Here is a 27796-nt window from a genome sequence, read left to right as displayed (position 1 = left end):
CTAATGACCAAGTCAAGATCTACCTACTATAAACTTGCGACACATACATTTATTCATAATTATATTGGGAATTCTTTATATGATCCATATACAGTATGTTGGTGTACCTCGCATAACTACATGAATCCACATTGATCAATGCAAATCTGTGCATTTTTTTAGCATGAGAGCTACTTACAAAATGATCTACCACCACAAAAATGCAAAACATCTAATTATTTTCAAATGTATTGAGGATTCTTTGTATGTACAATGTATGTTGATGTACCTTGCATAACCGAATGAGCCAATATTGCAAAACACACATAATAATTAACTAATTGGCTTAAAATCAGAGGTACTTCGCTGAATAGCTTAGTGCTTAGCGCCGTTGTTTGCACATGAGCGGTGACCTAATCATATAATAATGATCAATGCTGGATACCCCCCTCCTGTAAGGCTCGAACAGGCTCTGGCTCCTCAGTCTAGCAATGGATGTTGCTCTTTCTGTATTCCACCACCGTTTTTCTCCATTCTCGCCAGCAGTTTTGAGCTAAGAAACCACGCTGGAACTGTATCCTGTACTTTCACTGTATTTGTGTTGCTGTTTGTTTGAAAAGAAATCCTTCAAAATCCTCCCAAACGTTTCTGCCTGTGTTTCCTGCTCAGGTGTTACTGAGGGACCCATCAGAAGGGGTCAGGGGGCACCAAGCGTGTCGTGTTTTATTAACTGTATTCTTTGCAAACTGTTCCGATATAAGAGAATAATGTGATTTTGTTTATATTTTGGGCACCTCCCTATTATGATATTAGTTATCATAATGTGTTTTTGCTAACCTCTGATCCTTTGGTATAGGCTTAACTGCAAATTGCTTTTTCTTGTTTCTCCCTAATTTGTTCCTTTGCTGTTTCCTAATATTTGCTGATGCAGTGGGCCGGTACCCACAGGGGTGGTTAAACTTTCATGTCCAATAAATTACCATTTGTTTGTAGTTGTTCTGTCTCTTTTGCAGTGCAGAAATATCGGTGTCAGCCAAGAAAATTACGCTAAAATCTTTCCACTTTACTTCACAATTAATTGTGGCTCACTGTTGCTCCTTGTAAACCACAGGAACGGGCGACAGGAGACGTTTCTCCTCCATTTCATCCGTTTGTGACGTGGCTAAATGCTGCTCCCAGTTTTCTGCTGTTTGAGGGTCGAGATCTGTTGATTTTAGGGTGAAGGCCAGAGTTGTGTGCACGTGTGTGCGTGAGCGCATGTGTGTGTGCATATGTGTGTGAAACCAAGGAGTGAAAGGTGGGATTCTCATATCAACATGACCTCCAGTTGTCCTCTAATTAACAGATAACCTTTAATAAGGTTTTTGTCTTACAGGCACATGCAGAAATGTCACCCTTAACTGGGCCGCAACACATCTTAGGTCTACACACACACACACACACACACACACACACACACACACACACACACACACACACGTACCCGCACAGATAAAAGTACACACATGCGAAAACAGCAGGGAGGGCGTTAAAAATGTCCTGTCGCAACAGAAATGTCACCTGACTGGGATGTGGAGGGCTGCATCACTGCTCTTTACAGGCAGAACGTGTGGGTGGGCTGAAAAGATCAGCCTGTCACATTGTGTTGACTTCTTCTCCTCAGAGCAGCGCGAGAACAAATTAATATAATTATTAGTGGGAGTTTCTGATTGAACCGAGGATGCTGCGGCGCTGCCAGCGTTTATTGTGTCATTAGTAGTGACGATGCTGTCAGAGTTTACCCTCGGACCAGTGGCAGGTCTGTGTATTCTATAGATTTAGCTGACTGGACGTTTTATCACGCTTCTCTCCATTTTCTGCTGGTTTTGGCGGCCCGTTGACGTAAAAGGAGATGAATATATGTGGCTGAATAGGTTTGCTCATACAAACAGAGGTTCCCTCCCAGAGCTGAGCAGGTTTCCAGTGATGTTTGTACTCAGGTTAACCTCTGACCTGGAGGGGAAGGGGGGGGGGGGGTCACAGAGGTCAGCTCCCCACATGAGAGTTTCCTCATTTCTCTCCAGTTAAATCTTTGAGAAAAAGCCCAAATCTCTCTTTAACGGCTCTGCTGTCCGACTGCTGCGGGAGGCTTTTGTACTAATCTCCCGGGAGCCCGATGTTGATTTATTCCAATATCCACGAATCTCATCATAAACAATGAAGATGCTTTATTGAAGTTGAAGCTGAAGAGAGGCTTTTAAATATTGACAGGCAGTAGATAATTGGAGGTCTTCAGGTTGTTGTGGAGATACTTATCATCATCTATATCTAATCAACTTTATGGCTCGTTGGTGCTGAAAGGGAAACATACATGTTTGGTTCCTCCCTGGCGCCACGTCAGTCGAGCTTTGTGAGTGCGTTGTTTCGCTGTAAATCGGTTAGGAAGTGGAAATGTCAGCGCACATCAAGCAGATGTGTGATAGCTTTTGAATCTTGAAGAGAGATTGTGTGGGATTGCGTGGGTGTGATTGTGTGTGTGTGATTGTGAGTGTGTGAAGCTTTGTCAGGCTCAAATGCGGAGATACATTCATATTGTATTGACCCATCCTTGTATGCACAAATACACTCACTCAAACGCATGCTGCACACGTACCCCCCCCCCCCACACACACACACAAACACACACACACACACATACGTGTCAAAATATATGAACAGACACAATCACATAGATATTCCCCCTGCATCTCGAGCCCTCGTCACACCTCCCTGACTCCCTCTCATTGTCTGAATCTGAATGATCGCGCGCTCACTCACACACACACACACACACACCACTCACACACACACACACACCACACACACACACACACACACACACACACACACACACACACACAGCACAAATCCTACCAGCCATAAAACACATTCTTCTTCAGGTTAGAGGACAGTTTGTTCAGCGTCTGTGAAATTAGACATGGTTTTACAATGTAGCCTTTTCAATACTAATCACTGTCTCACAAATACAAACGAAGCTGCTGTGCTTTTCTGTTTTCAGTGTTTCTGTTGCATTAAAGGTTTCCACTGACTGAGGTGACCAACTGCGTGCTTCTTTACATATTAATTCTCTATTAAACTGTGACCAGCTTCGAAGCGTTTTCCTCTGCATTTATTGCGTTTTGTCTTGAACTGAAGTTTTGAAACCGTGGTAACGAAGCATGAATGAATGCAAAATGCTTCTTTTTCCCCAATTCTTCGTCTTTCCTTCTCTGTGGCGTTAGTATGAGCTGAAGGTTTCAGTGAGCCTTTAGTTCTGCGCTACAGCACCTGTGATCATTTCATGGGTGAGGAGCAGAAATCGCGACTGTGTTAATATTGACCCCTCCGGCCTGCTGTCCGGGTCGCCGCTGCAGCTCTAGCTGCAATACCAGCGTTGTTTAGATACCTCTCTGTGGCGTTTCAGAGGGACGGAACATCCTATCTGATGACAAAAATGAATTGAGCTTTAAATTCCAAAAGAGGGAAACAGACAATCAGGGATTCCCTAACAGAGCTGAGCGGATCGGCCCACATCCAGCAGAGAGCTGATGTCTGTGGTAAGGTTAACCTCTGACCTGGACATGGTCACGGAGGTCAGATTTTCTTTATTCTCTTTGTGTTCAAATTTTTGACAAAAGCGACACAGTCACTCTTTAAGGGCTCTGCTGTCCGACTGCTGCGGGAGGCTTTTGTGCTAATCTCCCGAGAGCCCGATGTTGATTTATTCCAATATCCATGAATATTATAATGGAATACATGGACGTTTCTTTGAACTAGATGTTGGAACGATTTTGAGGAGCCAGGGAGGTTTTCAAATGGCGACACACACAGCAAATAATCAAAATGCAATAAACATTTAAAGTGGGTGAAATCCTGAAAAAAAGCACAGGAGTGTCCAGGTTTTGAAGAGCCTGGATCTCTGGGAGGGTGTTTTTGGGATGAGGACAGAGACACTGTCCACCCCAGCTCCACTACGTGAGGAGACCATCAGTAATCCTGGTTTATGTTTTCCACATAACAAACTCACCACCGTGTGTGTGTGTGTGTGTGACATTTTCAGACTGATTTTACGGTGCAGATGAGCAAAACGTGTAGTAAAGGAGATGATGGAGACATTTTGGCCAGCCACAACTTTAAGTAAAGGTAAGGTTGGGACGGATCAGGGTAAGAGTTTGTTGGGGGTTAGTGGCTGCGTGATGCATGTCAATGGAAGACAGAAGCGTGTGCACGTGGCTTTGTGCCTGTGTGTGAAAAACAATGGACACCAATAAAATCAAAGCTGCCTCTGTGCTGCTCCATGAATCCCCCGTCGATGAAAACTAAGTTAGTCTGGGAGCTAAAAGAGACTGGTGAATTATTAAAGCTGGCTGAAGCCAGAGGACCAGCAGACACCATAACACACGCACGCACACGCACGTGGCAGTCCAATATGAAATCCACAGGGTAGCGTGTTCACAATCCGCACACGCGAAGAGCGTCGGCTGCTCATGCAGAGCAAAGCTGGTGGATTTCACTGTTCGCAGCAGCTGATGGACGGCCGCAGCCTCTCAAACTTCCAGCTGTACGCTGCTATTACTGCAGCTCCCAGCAGCAGGGAAGAACGGAAGAAAACAGGCCGTCCTGCCCCCTTCACCGTATCTGCAGCGTCCAATTGCACACCAACTCCACAGCGTTGCTGGTGTGTCTCTCCGACCTGCTGGAAAACACTCGGAATTGATTCTGGGTCTCAATATTTGAAATTGAAGTCAGTAAAAATATCAAGAACTGCATTCTCAAGATAAATTTATAGCTAGCAGGATATATATTAAGGAAAATAAAACACATTGCAACACATTCCTATGAATGGATAAATTAACCAGTAGCAGCAACATTAGGCCCATTCCTCCATTTGAGTAAATTGTAAAATAAATTGATAAATGAATGATGAAATAAAAGGGTTGTTTTATGGTAGCCAGCGGCTTCAATAAGATGCTGAAAAGAGATGCTTTTAGAGTCATTTATGCCCCATAAATGAGCCAGCCATCAGGTCTTTGTGCCAACAAAGACCTGATGGCTGATCAACACTAACATTCAGAGTAGCTGTTTATTTAAACGTACTAATTTATGATATTTACTCCTCCAGCATTCTGGCTACATCATGGAATTAACCTCTCTCAGTGACGCTGATTTAAGCATCCAAACCAATTTTACACCCTGTTATCACTCAAATGACTGCTGTTCTTTATATTAGTTATCTTCTATCACATAAACACCTCAGTGTTAAACAGTTTACTTCTGGAATAGCTGGAACCTCCAGGCACTCAGGGTGGAGCTATATCCCCAAACCTTCCATTCCAGGAAGGTTAAAACAAATGCTCTTAATTATTCGCTAATGCTATTTACCAAAGGTCTCGATGTCATTGTCCTTTTAGCCATCAGGTCGGCCACATTTTGATCCTACAGTTGCTTTCTGGCCGTACTTCCCTGTTGTACGGAGTTTAATCTGCTTGTGTGCAACGCTGGAGAGTCCCAGCTTTATTGGCCTGGTCAGGCAGCTCCATCCACTGTTGCTGGTCAAGCTGGCGTTCATTATCAAGCGGGTAATAACCCAGAGCCATGGGTGTAACTCAACCGCCAGCATGCTCATTAATATAAACAGGACCTTAAACCCAAACTCAATTTATTTGAAAGCTTCTTTGGAAATGGGGGGGGGGGGGGGGAGGGTCTTCCCTAAGTGTGCACATGTGTCTCAGAAAGGAATTAATCATTCTTTTCTCAAAGCTCACCGCGCAAATACGCAGCGCGTGTGCGTACGTACGTGCATTACAAAGCTCCAATTAGATAGCTGATCAGTGGTGTATATTTAAAGAGACACTCTCTCCTCCCTCCACACCCCCACTCATATCTCTGCCATTAATGACTCCAATTAACAAAGGCAAATATTTACTTTCAGCTAGCTTTGTGATTTATCACAGTGTTCCCTCTTAAAAACAAACAGGCTGCGTCGTTTGTGTGTGTATGCATGTGCGCGCAAATGGTTCTTCTCCCCATATTCATGGCGCCACGTCAACTCATTAGCCCCCCCCCACGGCGCTAGATCATCAGCAACGCGGGCAGAGGAATCAAAAGACAGTTAAAAGTGGGGGAGATGGAACGTCACATTATTCCTCCCTGCAACATTTAGCGGTACACACACACACACACCACACACACACGCACGCATGGACACCCGCATGTATCAGTCATTGATTTAGGATGGTGACTGTAATGGGTACCACTCCACTGCCATCAGATTAATGACACCCAGATGTCGCAGGAGGCACAGGGAGGAGGAGAAGGAGCAGGGGGAGGAAAAAGGAGATTACACTGAGGGAAACAGAGAGATGGTCTTTCAGGGAGTTACTGCTGCGAGGTACTTAAATTTGCCGCACATAGCATTTCAAAACACCGACATATATCACTGGCAAATACCTTCGCCTCCTTCGCGGAATCTACTGTTGGTCGTTTTTCACAATAAGTGCGGGTTTTCTTGAAATCTCGTCTCCGTCGGTTTGTCTGCTGCCTCTTTTGGCTCCCGAAGCCATTCGTTCGGTGCAAAAACAACCTCATTTGAGCAACTTTGTGATTATTAGCCAAGTTCCTCAAGCACATTATCGTGCTTGCATATAACAAGTTGTCAGCTGTGTTGGCAAGAGGCTCAGTCATTTTAGCTGCTAGCTTGCTGACCTTAACTCACAGTTGAACTCATTAAACCTCACGACAGCACGGAAGCATCTTTTTGAAGTGGGCTTATTGTTAAAGCAACAGCGAGACAGTGCTCTGTCTCTTTCCAGGGGAAAAAATGTGCAGATTTATATGCTTTGCCATAGATCCAGCATGTCGGTCACCAGAGAATAAGAATAAGAGACTTTTAAAGGGCCCAAATCAAACACTAATACATTCCAGAGTGTGTACCAATTACATTATATGATTATCTCTGACCTAAAGGTGGCTGTGACAGATTGGAATTGGTTTCTCATGTTTTGCCATAAATGTGATTTTTGCAATACACTGTAGGTGTGTGTGTGTGTGTGTGTGTGTGTGTGGTGTGTGTGTGTGTGTGTGCTCTAATCTGTAGACTGCAGCAATATCAGCAGATATGTTTTATTCATCCAAGAGCAACCAGCTAATGGAAAAAGGAGGTGCCCAGGAGTGCACATGTGATTTTTGATTAGCCACATAGATAGCTGCTGTATAAGCTGTCTGTGGAAGGTTGGGAGGTAGCACAGCGGGGAGGGGGGGCACGCAGTAAGGAAATTAAAGTAGGGGGCAACTGTAGTTGGAATATGCTGCAGTAAAGTTATTTAAAAGGACGGCTGTGCATAATACTGCCCTGCTCCATACACAGCTGTGTGTGATGTTCTGTAAATGGCTGCTGAGTTCAGCCTGTGGACGCCTCCAGAGCGGAGCTGCGGCGCTGACGTCGCTCTGCAGGACATCATCATAGAGACGTTCATGACTGGGCCCACGTTGTTGTGGACAATGATGCACTCCCACATAACTGAAGTGATGAAAAGTGAAAACATCTATGTTGTGAATTCGCTCATGTATGTATGGAAATCCTGATCAACTTTAATGGTCATTACAGCGCACAGTTATAGTGGGAGGATACCCACTGTTGCCCTCCCCTCCCCTCTCCCCTCCCCTCCCCTCCCCTCCCCTCCTCCTCTCCTCTCCTCCCCTCCCCTCCCCTCCCCTCCCCTCCCCTCCCCTCCCCTCCCCTCCCCTCCCCTCCCCTCCTCCTCTCCTCTCCTCTCCTCTCCTCTCCCTCTCCTCTCCCCTCCCCTCCTCCCCTCCCCTCCTCCTCTCCTCTCCTCTCCTCTCCTCTCCTCTCCTCTTCCTCTCCTCTCCTCTCCTCTCCTTCCTCTCCTCTCCTCCTCTCCTCTCCTCTCCTTCCTCTCCTCTCCTCCCCTCCCCTCCCCTCCCTCCCCTCCCCTCCCTCCTCTCCTCTCCTCTCCTCCTCTCCTCTCCTCTCTCTCCTCTCCTCTCCTCTCCTCTCCTCTCAGTGATGTCTGTGTCTCTTCTGCTCTTCCTCCTGTCTCCCCATCTCTTCCCGACCTCTCTGGCCATGAGCAGCAGGATCTCCCACATGATCCTGGAGCTGACAGCTTGGTCCTATATGAAAAGTCTTTTTCCTGCCACTGTTGCTTGCTGCCTTGCTCAAGGCTCGGGGTATCTGTAAAACACTGAGATACAATCTTATTGACACGATACTACATGAACTAGGGAAAAAAGCAAACCTCCGCCAAGCTCTACATACAAGGTTACACAACATAGCAGGTCGCTTCATTATTAAAGCCCTTTGGCCAAAAATATAACAAGCTCCTCTTTGGTCTAGTATCAATATTTCCTGGAAATTTCATTAACATACATTCATAGCTTTCTATTTTGCTATCGGACAAACAACTGCCACTTGACCGCCATGGGAGAAGTAATAGCAAATTAATATTAAGCTCCTATTTGGCAACAGCCTGGATACAACACTAACCGGGACTCCACCAGCTCCATCGAGCAAACCCTGTCAGTCTAATACATAAAACCAAAACTTAAGGTTTATGAACTGGGTGAAGCACGGCCCATGTTTCATAATAGACCACTTGTGATATCTTGCTAGAAAGACAAATTAAATTTCCACACATGACCTCCGGGTTGGCTTCCAACTCTTTGAAAAAAATGCAAATTTAAATTAGTCTCTGGAATCACACTAGTCCTCATAAATGGTACCAATCATAAGAGGGGAACGCACAGAACTGTATTAATTTGCAAGAGAAAAAAAGTATAAATATCTTTCAGCAGAAATATGTGCCACAAAGAAAAGTGACTCGATTTATTCATTTTCATATATTAATGACTCTATGTGATCCTCTATCAGCAGAAATGGAACCAACACCAACATTTACCCCTTTGAGCTCCAGCTGTGCCTGTTAAATGATCTGTTTCACTCACTCACCTTCATAAATATACATCAGTTATGGCCTGTTTCCACATTAGTACCTCCCTTCAGTTCTGCTGACACTCAATACTCTAAAGTATCTGGGAGATGAAGCAGAGTTCCACATCCTTCCCTCCTTTCCCAAACGATAGTTAACAGTCGTTTATCCGTCCGACCCTTTGGCCACACGTGACTGCTGTCAATAGATGACGGCCTCCTGACAACAATGGCATCACCAGGCAGTAGATGGATACAGCGTTCCGGACGAAACTGATTTCCCAGATGTAATGAGGTTCCATTACCCTTCTTTGTGTATGGATTTGTGGGAAGGCTCCTTGCTTTTTAATGAAAAATGATGCTGGTGAGGAGGACACAGTGGGTAGAAGTTCAAGCTATTCAGGCACTCTGGATAGAGAGCAGCAGCACAATGAGGTTTATTGCTGTGGTCATAGCAACAGCCACGAGGAGAGATGGAGATGACTCTTTCTTTCTTTTTTTTAGCGGTGATGCATCAAACGTCCTTGTTCCGATGAGAGTGAGGGATGTTGAGAGGAGGGAGGAGGGCTGCAGGATTTTGTTCATCTCACATTAAATATGTTCTGGAAGCCTGAAGAACAGACTCAAAGAGACCCGAGGACTTTCCGTTGCTTCTGTTAGAGGTTTAATCATCAATTTAAATCAAGGGAACATTTATTTTTCTATTAACTGAGGGAACTCCTAATGTAATCCCATCAGCTGGAAGGCTGCGTGTTAATCATTTCTGTCTAGTCTGATACTGCTGCTGCAGTCATAAATTCTCTGCATTTCTCTCCTTCCCAGTGGGCAACTCTCCTCTTTACTTCCCCTCCCACTGTTTATGTGCTCATCTCTACCTTCCCTGATGTGTGTGTGTGTGTGTGTGTGTGTGTGTGTGTGTGTGTAGTCTGTCTGTGGCTAATCTATGTGTTAAGGAGGGCTGAATAAGCCCATCTTTGTCAGGGCATTATAGGTTTGGAGAGGATGAATATATTAAATGATAAATGATGGCGGTGAGGGTGGCAACAACTGGATTTGTGAATTAATTTCAGTGGCACAGACCCTCTTCCATTTCTCCCCTCCCCGCTGTCATGGTTTGCACTGATGTGGTCTGCATAGTTAAAGGGTCCTTTGACCCACATTATGAATGTTTGCGACATTACTTTGTCACAGATCCTTTGAGATTCATGTTTCCTTCTGCCTAAATTCTGTTTAAAATTAGGTTTTTAGATACTTCAAATGCAATGCTGAAGAATAAATCAAATTAAATGTGTCCTTGGTTTGGCACAAAAGCATCTGGAATGGAGTTCCCTGGGAATGGATCTCTGACCATCCCACTCTGTGAACTAAGGGCCGTTTGAGGGACTTTACAGAACTTAATCCTTGCATTTTTGAAAATGTAATGCAAGTACAGTAAACCATGAAATAAGCCATTAAAATACACTTCCAAAATTATAACCCGCAAAGCCGCATTAAAGTTAATCACCTTGCTGGAGCCATGAGGTGTAACACGAGAATTAAAGTGCACATACAATGGACATGCTTCTGGAATTTAAATACTCTGTTCAAACTTATCATTGGTGTAAAATGAAGCTATATGAGATCATGCTGGCCAGTCTCAAAGGACCTGATGGAAGGAAAAGTCGTAGAAGGAAGGATAAGAACATGTCTTCTTGTTCCCAGTGGCTCGTGATTGCAGCTCAAACAGGAGCCAAAACAGATCTGCTGACTGATGTTTCTAGCCTGTTGATACAAGCCCGATTCTGTAGTATTGGGTTGGTTCTGGTTAAAACATGTAGAAACACCAGTTCTGCGGCGATGCCAAAAGAAAAGTGCATTTCAGGGACTTATTTTAATGCAACACTTGGTGTTTATTGAGCCACACCAGTTAATGGTAATAGATTTCCAACAGAAATCTTCCCAACAGAACGGAGCAGATGGGAGGATTCTGCTATTAGGTGGAATGCGGTAACTGTGAGTGAGGAGAGGAGGGTGTGAAGGCAGAACAAGAGCAGAAGAGATGTGGGCGTGTGGGTGGGGGGTAGGTTGCTGACTCTGAGCTTTGCTGCGGTGAGCTGTGAGCTGGTAACTCTGAGCTCTGTCTGTCTGTGGGCTGTTGTGCTGCTGACTAGCCTCGCTACATTAGCCTCCCTGCAACTCTTCCACAGGTCATTCAGCCAGGAGCTCCGGTGTGCTTCATCTGCAGTTGAGCTCCTGTCTGTGCGCCTCTCCATCTGAAGCTGAGGATTTCCCGTCCCCCGCAAGAATTCTCTCTGTTTTTCTGACTGAATCACAGAATGGCAAAGAGAGAGACAGAGTAAAAAGAGAGGAAGAGGAAGACTGGAGGAGGCACAGCAGTGGGCTGGCAGTCATCAGCGAGGCGGAGGAAATCTGGAAGAGGGAAGAGAACAGGATCCATCAGGTGTGTGTCGGCACTTAAAGGGACGTGGAAGTAAGAGTGTGGAAGCATCTGCTGTGGGCTGGATTGATGGCTGTGCATGCCGCTGTAGGAAATTTACCTTATGCACAGACAGACAGATACATGTTGTAACTACTTTGAATGTAGAAGATGAGACACGTGCACGTGAAGAGAGGCGACCGTACGAAGAATATGGAAGATGACATAAGAGGAGACAGGCAGTAGATGCATGTGGGGCCAGGTAGCTTGTTGTGGGCGTCACAGACATCTCGTGTCCATTTTACCACTTATGTGTGTTGCTTTGAGCTGTGGACTGCGTCAGGCTTTAAGAGAGACGTGCGCTTTCACTGCTTTCTGTCATGCAATATATGAAGATATTAATCACTGCATTAGTGCGTATGCCTGGTTTATAAGGCCCTTGGTTGGTCCCAGTTGGTGGCATCTTTATACTAAAATATGTTGATGCACTTTGCTGAAACAGTCCACTTAAGGGCCATTTTCTTCTAGAAAGTAAATAAGCCGTATCAGACCTCTTTGTTCTGTGTTATAGATGAGTACATGTTCACACACACACACACACACACACACACACACACACACACACACACACACACCACACACACACACACACACACACACACACACACACACACACACACACAGATGGAAGAGCAGGAGCGAGTCAGGGGTTCATTCAGGCTCATCTTTCTCTGCCACTCGATTTTCCTTTTGCCATCACGTCACGATGCAACTCCCTGTTCATCAGCCTCAGATCCATTCTGCATCATTCATGACTCAGCAACAGGCACGCACATATTCATGACACCCACATTTGGAAGCTGCTCAGGTCTGAAGTCGTTGAAATTCTGCTCGTATGGCCGCCGGGCTGAATATTGACTTTGAATATTGGCACCATAATTGAGTGGATATGAGCTGCAATATTAGTTTGTTTGAAAATAACAAAGGTCTACTGTATCATAGTGGCAGTTTTAATATTACACTGTTTGCCATACTGCATTTTCTGTGTACAACAAGTAGCCCTGAATGGGTATACAGGTACTGCGTAGATCTCATAACTTTCAATCCTCTGCACAGCAGAACGTCATCTGTTAAACCAAGAGGGGGAAAATCCAATTACATTCTCCCTACTCTGTCTGCTAACAGTGAGACCAGCTTTTTATATCTTGGAACATAAATCTAGTTTGATAATCGAATGGCTCAAACGTACCTAAAAACATCAGGGTTGTGTCCTACTCATTTTAAATGCGACATGTCTGTGTAGAACCTTATGGATAAATGTTTCCCCCTGTGGGAGTGAAAGCCTGCTTTTTCCTTAATATATCCTGAAAGAGAATTCCATTAAATACATTACATACTGTTTCTTATTTTCAGCATATAAATATGGGTTTAAACAGGTGAGCATGCCTATAAAGAAGCAATATAAATGTACATGTTCTATACTGCAAATGTTAATGTAATTGCAGGCTTCATAAATGCATGTTTAGTGTTTATCTGCAGGATCTACTATGTCCTTTGGTGTCCTTTGTGTGTTAAGAACCCTTGGATATGTTAAATGATGGACAGAGAGCATTGCTTCCTCCCGTGCTGCTGGGTACAATCATGGTCGTAATGAAAGCTCATTTATCTCCATCTCAGCTCCATCTCATCCCTCACAACTGATTGCAGGAGCTCTGGAATGAGGGTCAGTGTTTGCAGGGTTCAGTCAATGTTTGAAATGCGGTCACGCTGGATTACCTGTCGAGCTCTCGTCTCTGTCGAGTACAAAAATGCATCAGGTTAGCAAAAAAACGGGTCATATTGGGCTGTTTTGGATCACCGGGAGATGTTACGGCCACAGTTGGATCGGATAAACAAAGGTCAGACGTTGGGATTGTGTTACCTAAATGTGGTAAAGGACACGCCGAGAGAGAACGAAGTGAACAGGTGACGGACGCACAGAGAAAGCCAATTCTGTGCCCTGCTAGATAAAGGCTGAGTAATGCCATAATACACCCCGTGTCCTCCAGGTCTGATTAAAAGCCTCCCAAACCGGCCCTGTGATAGGCCAAGGTCACCGCGAGTCACATTGCAGCGCTGATGCTTAACTGCACCAGGAAACAGAGGAATCTAATTTGGCCAATAGGCTTCCTCTCCACGTCAGATGAAGCGAATGATTCGCTTCCCCCCAGGCCGCCGCCCGACGCTGACGGCTGGGCTCAAGCCTGGGCGGCTGAAGCGTGCAGCGCCCGTGTGGGTGTGTTCACGCGCTTCCCTCACACAGCTCGTGCGGCAGCATCATATCACTTGTTAAGGAGCCTGATTTAAGTGAGTGGCAGGATGGGATATTAGTTTGGGAATTCTGAGAGTGCAATAACTCCGTGGCGTTTGCCTCTGGAGAGTGACCCCCAGGTAATCGCATTTACTCAACACAATCGTTGTCTCTCACACTACTGCCTGGACAGGACGGCGCTCCTCACTTCCTCTGTCGCATGTCGGGAGTTCTGAATGAAAGTGTTGAGATGGGGGAGGGCACAGTGTTTGGATTCAGATTTTATTATGGGTGTATGTGGTTATATAAATTGTGTAGAACTATTGGTTTGAATTGTACCAGCGCCGTTCTCTTCACAATAACATGCATCACAACAGGACTGATAAAGGAAAATGATTCAGAAATAACAATTCAAAGCGGTTTGAGAGCATCTGTGTTTTGCATTGTTATAAACTGAAGCAGGCTGCCTCATTCTGCTTCCTTTAAGGGGTTTGCTCATCAACTGTTTGTTAATCGACGCATCAGAGGGAGCATGCGTGTAATCGTCGATTTTGGAGTTTTATTGTTTTGTACTTGACAGGTGTCTTTGTCCCAACATGACAGTTGTGGCGGATCTCCTGCCATCGCTGTAAAAGCACTTTGGAAACCAGACATCTGCTCTTCTGCCCTCTTCCCCGAGGTGTTTCCCCCTCTGTCCATTTTTATTTCACGTCGTCATTTTCTAAATGAAGCAGTCACCATTTTCTGTTGCGGTTAATGAGCGGCAGGTGTCTGAGTGCAGCTTATCTAACCAGGGCTGGGACGCACGGAGAGACATAAGAGGCTTTTTTTCTGTTTTAAATCACTATTAAAAGAGGAAGGGTCTGCAACGTCTGAAATCATTAGCAATCATTATTGTTGGAATTGACAGAGCCCGGTGCGCCGCTGTAGCTGCATAGTCAAAGCACACGGCGACGTGATCTATTCCACTCAGTTGTCTGTTCGTTCTCCAATAGTCTGGATGAACGTCTGCTATTGTTTACCAAAGACACCGACCTTCATCAGAGCCTCAGCAGGTCTCCAGCTGGCAGGTTTCAACCCCGTGGAACCTTCCAGCAAATCAAACGGAGGAGGATGCTAATTGTAACACTGGCTGGTTAATGATGGGATGGTGGTGCTGCAGCACTGCTCTCCTGAGCCCAAATCCTTTTTTTTTTATCAAGCGCACGCCCTTGGGGGTGTTTGATTGTGCTGATGCATATTTGTGGACTTCTCACTTATCGCCTGTGACAGGTTTAACAGGGATAATGTCATTTATAAACTGCTGAATTATATTTCATTGAATGCCTGACCAGAAGGCAGATTATTATGGATCAGTGTTACACTGTATTCAACAGGGCCTGTCATGTCAAATCAAGATGATTTACCTTCTCTGAGGACGCGTTCCATCACGCACCAGCGTGAGGACACGGAAATGGAAACACCGGTTCACAGCTGAGAACCAGAAACAACACGAGACCACTGAATTTCAGCTGTAGGAAAGTGGTGGTGGTGGTGTGTGTGTGGGGGGGTTAAAGGCTCTAGTGGGCTGTCTTTCATTCAGCATCTGTGTAGGAAGGGCTCAGGGAGATCACCCACTACAATACAAACCTTCTCTGCGAACAAAAGCAGGCAAACTGAACGTGCTTTGCCACCACTGCAGGATCCACCGGCTGCATCAAAGGTCTCTCCCACCCCACCCACAGCACGTCTCTGCATTCAGAAGAGTGATGTCAACAGAGGCAGAACCTCCAAAGGAGCAGCACTTGACTCTTATCTCTGCCTCTCTCTAAGGAGCTCTGCGTGTCCCCAGCGTTCCCCTTTAAAAAAACTGACAACAACTCTTCATGCTGATTTTAGTGTCGATCAACGCTTAAAAATTGACTTATAATGGCACACCTCCGGACCCCCTGCTGTTCAGCAGCAGAACTGTAGATGGGGGTGTCTCTTTCTTCTCCCGGTCCCTCATGGGACACCCATGGCTGGAATCTGGTTGTGTAGATGCGGCTCTCCCAGTTCTGGACCAACTCTCCGAATTTAGCAGGTATGAGACCACCCACAGGTGGATCACACCTTGTCCCTGTACACACACACACACACACACACACACACACACACACACACACACACACACACACACACACACACACACACACACACACACATTTACTAATCTTACGATAAAACCGCCCACTATCTATACTACCCACAATCTTACTTAACAGCTTAAGTGGGCTTTTATTAATGAGCACCATAGAACCAGTGTTCAGAATGTTGTAGCTACTATATTTCAGTGACAGCAGTGACATACAAGGGGGCATTTATTATAATATGTGTAATTAATTGTAAGCCCTTTTCAGGGGGTGATGGGATAATCTTTTTCTTGGCAGGTGTTTCTGTAGACTAATGTTATGTCTTTCTTTAGCTGAAACAACGTTATCTTTATTGTTCTTGTTGGAGCAAACTAACCGTCCCCGTGACTTGGTTAAGTTTTCAAATATGGCGGGTGCCATTTCAGCGACAATATTTTTGACATTTCAACATGGTTCAGTTGTTCGATACCACGGCCGATCTTGTTAAATCTGATTGAATAGTGCTGCCGCTGATTCGCTGGGATTTGAGAGGAAACACACACACACACACACACACACACACACACACACACACACACACACACACACACACACACACACTATGAATGTGCTCCATTGCAATAAATGTGTATCCGGTCTTTTACTGCTGAATGCATACGATTGCAGTTTCACAGTTTGGTTTTTTAAGCCTCTTCCATTCACACTCTCCTCCCCTCCACCCACTCCACCCCCTCCATCCCCTCCACCCCCTCCACCCCCTCCCTATGGTGTGCATGAGCCAACCCTGGATGAGTTGCCGTGTCAGAGGAAATTCAGTAGTGAGCGAGGCAAAGCTTTATTTCTCAGTAAAAGATGTATTTTTCTCTTGTCAACAGGCGCGGCTGCATCATCCTCTCCTTGACTCCCCCTGCTCCCAATTTCCATCGCGCTCTCATTCTCTCTCTCGCGCCCTCCCTGCCTCCTATCTTTGGCTGTACAGAGGACAGATTGAGGATATTATTTTACTTGGACTGAATTTTTCTGCCGTGCAGTGATAGCGAAGGTCCCGTCCTGTGTCCAAGATAAATCAAAACATTTTTCTACTGCTGCAATCAATGCTCAATCCTTTTCCTCAACAGTTCTACACTTTCCACCTCTCGCTCAGCCGCATCTGCTCCCTCACTTTCTTCCCCCTTTTCTTCCTGAGGGGTGGTTCTCTGTTGAACGCTGACATCAGATAGCCTTCCTCAGGCAGTCCCCTCCTCTGGGAGGGGTTTTTAATCTCATGTGCATCTCATTCCAGGATTAATAGATACTGCGCTCCATCCTGACTAAGTGAGCAGAGGAGAAGAGGGAAGGAGAAGATGGCTTTGACAAATTGACCCCAAACATGTTTTGGTCTCAATTATTCTAATTTCTTTCTTACATTCCACCCAGAAGATTCACAATTGTTTAAAACGTGCTTTTCTTTCTTTCTTTCTTTTGGTTTATTACCAAGAGACAATGATATTCAGAAAGTCTCTGGCATTTATTGCCTTATGCAACAGACTATTTTTGTAAATGCATATTTGAGAGAAAATGGTGAGAGGGCCAGAACAGCAACACTGACGATTGTCGTCTGATGACTTGTTAGTGGTCAGGAATGCTCCAGACTTGGGAGGATTCAATGTCCCATCTACAGTACTGGGAAGAATTACATGTTTTATTCAGGAGTAAAACTTTACAACTTCTCAAAAGTTGGGGATTGAGTTTTGGACTTTTGCCACCTACATGTATGGAAACAGAGCACAATAAGAGTCAGCCCACCAAACAACAACAAACCAACAACAAACTTTACCCAACAAACTTTTAACAACAGTCAGTCTCACAAACTCTGACAGCCTCTGCTGCACAGCAGAAGTCCAGGATTGTAACTGAACGGTGCTTTCTGGTAGAGCTGCTCCACTATGGTATCACCGATATTCCCCTTGTTGAATATTACTATTGATATTACAACATTTGTACAAACGAGCCACAAAAGACGGCAGATATAGAGGACCTGAAGGATACACTTTGTTTTTATTTGGATTTGTGTGCCTCTGTTAGCCGTAATTCAGTTACTTCCACAAAATGGAGAATTGATAGACAATTGCACGGCGCTGCACTGGACAAACAGAAGTTGGCGGAGTTGGAGCGCCACGGATCCGCAGCCGGTGTGCACGCATGCATTTATTGGACGAGAAGTGTGTCAGCTACACCGTCGTTGCTGAGCGCAGACACAACACAAGCGCGTCACACGGAGCTGGCTGCCCACGGCTCGAGGGTGAGAGGAAATGGTGGAAGTGTTCTAGCGATTCCCAAGTTTGCTTCACAATCTGTCTGTTACAATCATCCAAACAGTGTAATGGCGAGCGACTAAGTTTAAAACAATTAGAGATCTTTTTACACAACAGTCCCAACAAACTTATCAACTTCCCAATGTTCCAACTTCCAAAGCAGGTGAGACATTAACTCATCGCAATGACGTGTGGCAATCCTGTTTTTTATATACGTATAATCATAAATAAAATATTATGCTGCTGTTTTTTTTGCTCAGTGGGTTCTGAGTCATTGTATTCGTTCAGTGTTTTAAATTAGCAGACACCCGGCACACAACTGAAGAAAAAGTTTAAATAAGAAGTCAATGGAGAAAAACGAAAAAAGACCGTTTTGTAGGGCAGGGTGCACAGTGGTAAACCACAGGAAGTCACATTCAGAGGAACTGATATGAGCAAAACTGGAAGGGCGACATAGATTGCCCGATATTTACCATGCAGACAGACTGCCGGATGGTAGCACCCCTCATGGACAGAGTTCTCATATAACACAACAAAGACATGGGTAAATCGCTCCTCTTAGGCAAGATAAAAAGCTGGTAAAGACAAACTAAAGTCACCAGAGGAGGATTAACGATGACGGTGCTGTGTTTGAAGAGGTTTGGAACTGTTGCAGGAAGAGTGGAACACTTGCATCACCAGACAGCTGCAGCAGGGACCAGTCAAGGAGTGGGTCAGACAGCAGCGGGTCCACAACAATGGAGAAAGAATCACAGCATGATAGGAGAAAATAAAGCCTTTGAATTAGGTTGTACGACTGCACGGGTGTTCCACCTGCCTTGTTTTTCAGAACGCAGCAGGAAAAGTCACAATTACAGTTTTTAACCTTAAATTTGATTTGTTGAAAGCAGAACGTCTCAGGGCTGCTGATGTACTGTTAACAAAGCTCTGGCTATGGTGGAAGTCTCCATAGCGACTCGGTGCCCAGCGTCTTTTCTCGTAAGGTTAATGGGGCGGAAAATATGATGTGTGTATGTAGTCGTATCAGTCAGTCTGTGACAATCCTGAGATAAATCCCTTCACATCACACCGTCCTTTTTAATTACCTCATTGTGCTCCGTCGCTCCTCGGCTGCAAACTCCTGGAGGGAAGAGACTTTTTCAATTAGGGCTCCTACCCCAATATGAGCTACACACTGTCTCACGTTTGGTTACTCTGTGTGTGTGTGCGTGTGTGTGAGAGAGAGAGAATTATTTGGTATTACCTTACTAATTTCACACTTGTTAAGTTTTCTTGTAAAAGACAATATTTTAGAAGGAAGCCCTCAGGATGGGTGAATGTCATTAGTGATTTTGTGTGTGTGTGTATGAGTGTGTGTGTGTGTGTGTATGTGTGACAGAGAGAGAGGGAGAGGGAGAAAGAATATGGAATCAGGAGTCCTCTCTCGCGGAGACAGCAAATATGGCCTCACAGCTGCTGGTGCTGGCGATCCCGCTGCAGTGTGTATCTGAGATGATGATAATGCTTTCTTCCTGTTCGCCCCCCCCCCCTCTCGCTCTCTGTCTCTCTCTCTCTCTCCCGCTTTCTAATTTATGTGTTGTTGTTGTAGTTGGTGTTGATAGGCCCAGAGATGGCATTTAGCTAAAGAGCAGAGAGGCCGTTAGCTTCTCCATTCATTTAATCAATCTCACTAATGAAACCTCTGTCCTCTGCACAGCATCCTTCTTCCTTCCCTTCTCTCCTTCTCCTCTCTGCCCTCTCCCTTCTCACCGCTCTCATGCAATACCCCATCCATCCATCCATCCATCCATCCATCCATCCATCCATCCATCCATCCATCCTTCCTTCCTTCCTTCCTCCTTCCTTCCTTCCTTCCTTCCTTCCTTCCTTCCTTCCTTCCTTCCTTCCTTCCTCCTTCCGTCCTTCCTTCCGTCCTTCCTTCCTTCCTGCAACAATTTCTGTTGTTTCCTTTCCAGCAAAACTGCACCTCCTCCCCTCCCCCAGCAGAATAGTTGGTGGATTGACCCAGTTCTGTTGGGCTGGGCTGGGCTGGGGGGGGGGGGGGGGGGGGGGGGGGGGGTGCCTGTGTGCCAAGGTGTGTGTTTCTATTCTTAACTGTGTGTATCTCGTTTATGTTTGCATGTGATGCTGTGAAGGCTTTGCAGCACAATAATTGAGGGGTATCACTTTTTTCATCCCCAGGCTCAAAGATATTGAAGTTGGCCTGTTATTCCACATTTTCTACATTTTTTTAACCATGAAAGTCAATAAAATGAATAATAAAATAAAGCAATTAAAAGTGTGCTGCTAACGTTGCCGACGCTCACATACTGGTAATAATGTGATTATTGCATGATGGATTCTTCTTTCATCATCTAAAATGAGAGCAGGGCTGAGGATATTGTCCTGGGTTCTTTTTTATGGGTTTTACACACGTGCGCTTATTTTGTGTGCGTGTGTGCACATGCTGATGCACAGTGTGTGTTTCTGAGTAGCCTTGGAGTGTTGATTTGTGCTGGACAGGAACCCTACAGAGATCCTTTGTAGGGAAATGTTGCCTACAGCAAGGACGTGCCCCCCCTTTCTATCTGCCTCTCTTCCTCTCTCCATCATTACATCTCTGTCTGGCCACATTTGTTTACATTCACAACAATGGTGACGCTTTGTATCGCCCATCTTCACACTCCTCCTCCAACTCTCTGTTCTCACGGGACTTAAACAGTCATACAGTCAAAGACTCGCCCCACCTTGATAACCAGGGCCTGCCCCCAGCCAAACGGGGACCCTCAGCATGACTTCCAAGCCTCTCCTAGACTTGCCTCTCACCTGATGGTGCTCATTGGGCGTCTCAGTGCCTCAAATCCCAAACTGAGTCCCCCCTCTGCAAACATGGGGACCTATACAGTGTGTGCTCTGCAACAGGGCGTCGTGGACGGAGGACACGGAGAATGGCAGTATTTAAAATCTATTACAAGAAGAGGGGGCTCCATGGAATCACACTCTCAAACACACACACACACACACACACACACACACACACACACACACACACCACACACACACACACAACACACACACACACACTTGCTGACTGTGTGCATTTTAATAGTCCTGTCACCTCCAGCTATAATACCAGACAGTGGCTCTTCAGGCAGACTCTCATCTTCCGAAGTGTCTTTCATGCCTCTTGACAAACTCGAGCAACAGTAACTGGCTCACGCAGCACAATTATAGATGTCATCTGTGTGGTCACAAAGCTGTGGCAAACTGTAGCACAACAAGCCCCAGGCTAAGGCTGTCAAAATGTCACCTGGTCCGAGATGCACTCTGGGCGAGACGCCGATGGGGAGAGTGTAATAAATGTAATCTAATCTAATTCAACCCCCACCCCCCCGCCTTTCTTTCTCCAATGAAATGTGCTGCCAGCTTTATCTGCAGCACTAAACCCTGCACAGCTTGCCTCTCCTGCTTGAGATGATGGAGCTTCTGAGTTGATGCTGATGACATTTGCACAGGTATTGTGCACGTTTCCACACTTCAGACCGACTGCAGAATGTACTAAATACTGTGAATGCCAGTTGGAGTGGAACATACTGGAATTTTGGGAGAATGGGGGGGGATTTACTGTATAAATAACCATTGCCGCAAGGAAATCAAAAGGAGTCCAATGTAAGCTGCCTGAGTGTGTGTGTGTGTGTGTGTGTGTGTGTGTGTGTTCATGGAAATGCGATAATCAATGTGTTTGAATACACTGTGACAAGGATAATTGTGTTTGATTACTAAAGACCCAGTGAGTGCTGGCATTATCAGCCACGGTGTTCCTGTGGAGCTATCCTGAGCCTGAGTGGTGAGCTGCCATCAGTGTGTGTGTATTTGTCATCTGTCCTCTTTTGTTATGCAGCCTGGTAAAGTTTGCATTGATGTCGGCAGTTAATATTAGCAAAGAGTTCATAAAACACACCTATTTTGTAGTTGTGACATTTTCTTTCTTAATAAACTCACAGAATATATGAGCAGTAAGCAGATGTAGTGATGTTCAGATGAGGGGGTTAGGCAAGGTCAGGCAAGGTCACCCAACGGCCTCCAGGCTCCAGATTTGCTCCTGTTATTTTGTTCGACGCTACCACTGGTCAAACCTCTGAGGACGAACCATAAGAAATAAAATCAACTGCTGTCTTTTGTGCACTCACAAGGAAACAAAACCCAAGTAAACAAATCCATATCTGTTACGCTACAGGACAAAGTCTCTTCCATTTTACAGAAAAGCTGAGGTCAGGGTGTGATTCTGACCTGTTAGCCTGTCGGACTTTAGTTCATCCTTCTCTTTTTATTTATGACTGTTTTATTTACCCAGGCTGAGCGCTGCTGCACACATTGAGCATCTTGAGGCGTCTCTTTTCTCTCCAACCATACCCTCACTTCAAGCCTTACTCTGTTTCCTCCTCCTCCTCCTCCTCATCATCATCACCATCTTTCTCAGTGGATGGAGGGGGCAGATCTGATGGAGACATCTATGACTTCTCCGATGACTTCTTGTCTTTGCTATTAGTTTATCTGTGCGGCGATCGGGGTCTCAAGGCTCTGCTCCTGTTTTTATCGCCCCTCCACATGCAGTATTAATCCATCTGTTCCCAGTTTACCATCTGACTCAAGCTCATGGATAGCTATAGATTAGGAGGGCACGCTCCTGCCTCACTTCACATTAATTGAATTGACATTTATTCAACCGCATCAGAATCTTTCTTAACCCCCCTCTGACATTTTTATATGGACAGTCAATGGTTCTGTATTCAGATTCATCTTAATGCATCATAACTGACAGGGAAATCTCTCTTTTATCCCGTTCTCTGTGTGTGTGTGTGTGTGTGTGTGTGTGTGTGTGTGTGTGTGTGTGTGTGTGTGTGTTACCAAGTCCTGGTAAAGTGTCACTGTTGAGCCCTCTTGAGCGGTGAAATCGGCTTATTTTCAACAGCCTTTAAAAAACACCTCAGAGGTTTGTTAATGAAAGACCAGAAAGGGGGGATGAGCACTCTTCTAATCCTAACCCCCCACCCCCCACGCCCCCATCTCCTGTCTTAGGTTTTTGGTTTGACTCACTGAAGCGACACCCATGCAGAAACACCCTTTTCCCCTCGTGCACGTGGGCCAGTGGTTTCCCTTTACGTGGTTTTGTTCACAGACCTCCCCTCTTAAACGAGCTGTGGCTGCAGGTGTGTGTGGTGGTCGAGTGTGTGTTGTGTATTAATCAGCGTTTGGTGACTTTAGGCTGCGGCTCTATTGTGTCGCCTGAGGGCACCTCCTGATTTATTTCTGCACAACAATAATGCAAAAGCCCGTCTGTGCCCCCTGACCTTACATTTAGAAATGCACAGAAAGACGCCCTGTAAATAATCACTGCATAAAGAAATGGTGGATATGCTCTGGGTGTGTGTGGGACTCAAATATAGACAAAGCAGTGGGGGTTGAGTGGTGCTGATGCACCGTGAGCTGTGGGGCAGACTTATTTTAATGGCTGGACTGGGACTAAATGAGCTGAATTAATAAGGTCTGCTCTGAGCACTTACATGCCTGCTAAACATACATTTTACTGCACATGTGTGGGTGTTATTATTAATTGGGTCATCTTTCAACCATTTCATGCCCTCTTAACCTGCACCGGGGTTGTAGGTTTTAATCACAGAGGTGTTTCACGTGTTTAGAGAATGTTTCCACGTCCTTTCGATGACTTGGTAACCATTTTTTCCCCCCTTATTTTTTGATATAAATTCGTCATATTGTTATTTCCAATTTGTGTGCATGTCTGCATTTTTTTTTCGCTTATCAGAATTTTTGCAGACGTGCAGAATTTCAATCATGCATCTCATGTGTGTGTCCCTTGGCAATAGTGTGTGTTCACCAGGCTAAGTGTTGGCCTAGAATGAAAGGGTTATCCCCCAGTGGTTTTAATGAATCAGTCTGCTGCTTGCTCACTAAAAGACCCACCCCCATTCATCTTGACTTCCTTCATGTTTTTTTTTCTGTTGTTTGTTTTTTTTTTTTTTTTTTGCTCGGCTCATTTGCAAAGAGCCTTCAATCTACCAAATGTGCCCTCTCAACGAACTGGTATTAGTATAAATGTTTCATCTACTATGAAAAATACTGCGTCCCCCTGCTCTGGCTGGATTGGTTTATTCTAAGTCTGTCTCAGCAGGGGACTTACTCCCTACAAATAGAGCCAAGCATTCCACCATAAAAGGCTACAGCTACAGTTGCCTGTGTGTGTGTGTGTGTGGTGTGTGTGTGTGTGTGTGTTGGTGTGTGTTTGACTGCTTTTGTTGAAGCAGGCTTGTTCCAGTTGAAAAGGTATTAGTGGTGCAGGTCTTCTGTGGTGGAACATGGCCACATCAGGAATGTTAGCTGCGCTCTTTGAAGGATCCAACCCTGGAAACCGGAATCTGAAAGGACCAGTGTGAGGACGAAGTCTGGTCCGTTTTGTCTCCCTCTCTCTCCCTCTGTCTTCCATTAGATGATCTCCTGTCCATCTTTTCCTCCTCCCTTTTCTGCCCGTGTCGCTCTCGGATGTTGACGCCTTCGGGGTCAGGAAGGGGACAGGCTGCGTTTGACGGATGATGTGAAGAGCGAAAGGGCCGTGTTCAAACAAAGGGTCATTCAGACGGTCTTGTTCAATCCACAGGCAAAACACACAGAACAACCATGATTCACTTTGTCTCAATAGGAAAAGCCTCTTGGTTAGAAATGAACTCAGGCCTCCATCCGGCAACTGAAAGCACAGGAAGCTGTGGAAATACCCCTGCAAGGTTTTTGGTAGCTCAGGGGAAGTTCGTCACTGACACACACACACACACACCACCACACACACACACACACACACACACACACACACACACACACACACACACTTCAGCATAAAGGATATGGTACAAGTGTTTCTTCAGCACTATATTATCTGATTAGTCTAAATTAATGAGACCCAGTGGAATGCGTAAACTCTTTTGTATCCTTCCTTTTAGACTTCCCACCATCTCTTCATCCTTCATACCCTCTTTCTCACACTCATTTCAACCTAAAGCTCACCTCATCCTGAATTCCCCCCCTCTTCTTAACTTCTCTCTCCTGCTTGTGGTGGCAGGATGGAAGAAAACTGGTAGGGAAGTGTGTTTTATGGAGATTCCATCCATCCATCCATCCATCCATCCATCCATCCATCCATCCATCCATCCATCCATCCATCCATCCATCCATCCATCCATCCATCCATCCATCCATCCATCCATCCATCCATCCATCCATCCATCCATCCATCCATCCATCAAGCAGGGTCCTCCCCTGGATCAGTGGCCAGTTCATCGCAGGGTCCTATATGACCATTTGTGGGTTTGAAACCTTGCTCAAGGGTACCTCAGCAGTGCTCTGAAGGTGTTCTGGCACCTTCCCCTACTACCAGAAGACCTTCCATGGTTTGTGTGCACTGGGGCTCAAACTGAAAACTGTACTGTATGCGACAGCAAGAGTGTGTGAACACGTGTGTGGGCTTGTTGCGATATTTTAGAGTCATACCTGTTGTCATTAGCAAAGATGCTAGTTTTCCCAATACCCATTTGAGAAAACGCACGTTCACTGGAGTATCCACTAAAGTGGGAGGATTTATGTGGTATTGATATAATGGTGAGCATATTTATCGATCCTTTTCGCAGCATAGCTGGCTTTCTCGTCATAATCGTCGTCACCTTTAAAGAAAATGAAGATTTTACCGCTGCTCTCCGACAAAGTGGTTGAAAGAAAATTTCCTTTTTACGATTTCTGCTGCGGCTGGTTGAAGCCACTCCTTCGGTATGTTTGAATAACATCCCCACTTTTCCTTCTTCCTTTGTATGGATTTCCCATTTCCAAAGAGCTTTTCCTCCCAGCTGAGGCGGATCTGTAGCGTGATCGAGAATAACAAAACAATCAGCAAAGTACGTTTGATTTACACACGGAACACAATAGAGTTTCACCTTGACCTTGAAATATTAGTCAAGGTTATAGCATCTTCTCAGCCTTGAGTTACACTGCTGGCTGATTTTTCCCTATAGGTTTATCTGGAAGAGAATATGTCCTTATTAATTTTCTGTGTAATAAATCATCAATTATCAATGACATAAAGATGGATTGGATTCAAATAAATAAATGTAGGTAAACCGTTACTTAATAGCTTGGAACTGAATTTGAACGATGGCTGCGGGGGTGCAAAATGAATAAATAAATGAATTCTTACCTCACGTTTGCTCTGAACACGTCTTCTTTTTTTTTTTTTTTAAAAATCCACCACCCTCAAGATGAGGAACATCAAAAGCATCTTTGTTTTCCAGGCAAGCCTCAACAGTGATTAAAATAAACAGAACTAGAGGGAAAAATCAAGGTTAAAAATGTAATAAATAGTTATGGAAAATGCTGGGATGGAGAGAGAGAGAACAAAAAAACCTTTGTTTTTCTTCAGAATAATGTTAATGAAGTTCCCAGAACAGTTTCTAGTCTCAGTATAACCTGCTTTTGTGGTGACATGGTCGCATCACATATCACAAGTATAATCATGGCAGTATGAGCATGCACAATACCCGCACTGTAACACCTCAAGGACTATTACCTGTGCACGTACTCTGCGTGCACACACAATACATCTAACAGCCAGATTGAGTGACATTGCTCCTCAGATACACTCAGATCTGCTGTAAGCATTAAAGCTAAAGACAACGTCATAAAGGTTCGTGTACGTCGACACAATGAAGAGCGATAACGCATTACAGGAAACAGATAAGTACGTTTTCCATCTCCCATGGATGGCACATAGATTCTCCTGCAAACAGAAAGTTGTACTCTTGACAATTTTCCTTTGGTGCAAACTTTGCCAGCATGCTTGTACATTATTTCCATATTTATGACCCAATTGTGGGCACCTAGCTCGGTGTTGTGCTGTCCAATTAAACTGTGTGTGTGTGTGTGTGTGTGTGTGGTGTGTGTGTGTGTGTGAGTGAGTGAGAGAGATGGAGAGAGAGATTACATATGATGAGTGAAATTGAACACCAGCCAACAGGCATTTACTCCTCCCTGGTGCTCCACCTTCACAGTCACTCTGTGAAAGCAGCAAACTCTGTATCATTAGCCGATTGCATTGGCCTCTCCTTGTCAGCGTTCCAGCTAGGATGCCTATTAATATTCACAGCCTTAATGGAAAGAGAGCAGCCAACGACAGCATCATTTTGAGGAAAAATACACTGCTGTCTGGATATGATCAGGTTGTGGAGTACATCCAGATACAGGCCTGATAAACAAGCACCCAGATACATAAAACGTAGATGTAGCCGCCACCGTGTCTGGAGGACTAAAGGTGCGATGAAAAACAACTCTTACGTGTGATGAAATTGATTATAAATTGTATGAAAATACAAGAAATAAGCGTCACAAGATGACCTGGTCTCTGAAAATCCAAATACAGGGCCGCATCATCTGAAGCTTGGTCTCCTCTGCTGCGTTTAAGTGCTCCGTAAATGATGGTTGTTTGTTTGCGGATGTTTAATCATGTGCATTTTAAACAGGCATTGATGCTTTTCTTAAGGGTGGGATGATTCAGCAGGGTGCCTCAGAAGGGATGAGGTGTCGGTCAGGTTGTCCTTCCTCCATCTGCTCAGTGAAATGTGCTTTTATTCCTCAGATGCTGTGTAAATGGATAGAAGCTTTACTCGCCCTCCTACTTAGCGGAGCCCCCACCCATCCACCTTCCCCGCC

At 45.1% G+C, this 27796-nt stretch overlaps 1 protein-coding gene across 4 annotated transcripts in view; it reads left to right on the top strand.

Moving 5' to 3' along the window:
- Positions 1-11012: 11012 nt before the first annotated feature.
- dab1a (DAB adaptor protein 1a) overlaps positions 11013-27796 on the top strand; it is a 132541-nt gene continuing 115757 nt past the window's right edge. For all 4 annotated transcript variants that reach the window (XM_057039063.1, XM_057039061.1, XM_057039062.1 and 1 more), the window contains exon 1: positions 11013-11384. The gene's annotated coding sequence lies outside the window, so the exon portion shown is untranslated. The remainder of the gene's footprint in view (positions 11385-27796) is intronic.

This window comes from Takifugu flavidus, chromosome 7, assembly GCF_003711565.1.
Source record: "Takifugu flavidus isolate HTHZ2018 chromosome 7, ASM371156v2, whole genome shotgun sequence".
NCBI classification, from domain to species: domain Eukaryota; kingdom Metazoa; phylum Chordata; class Actinopteri; order Tetraodontiformes; family Tetraodontidae; genus Takifugu; species Takifugu flavidus.
The sequence above is the reverse complement of the archived record's forward strand: the minus strand, read 5'-3'. Positions and strand labels throughout refer to the sequence as shown.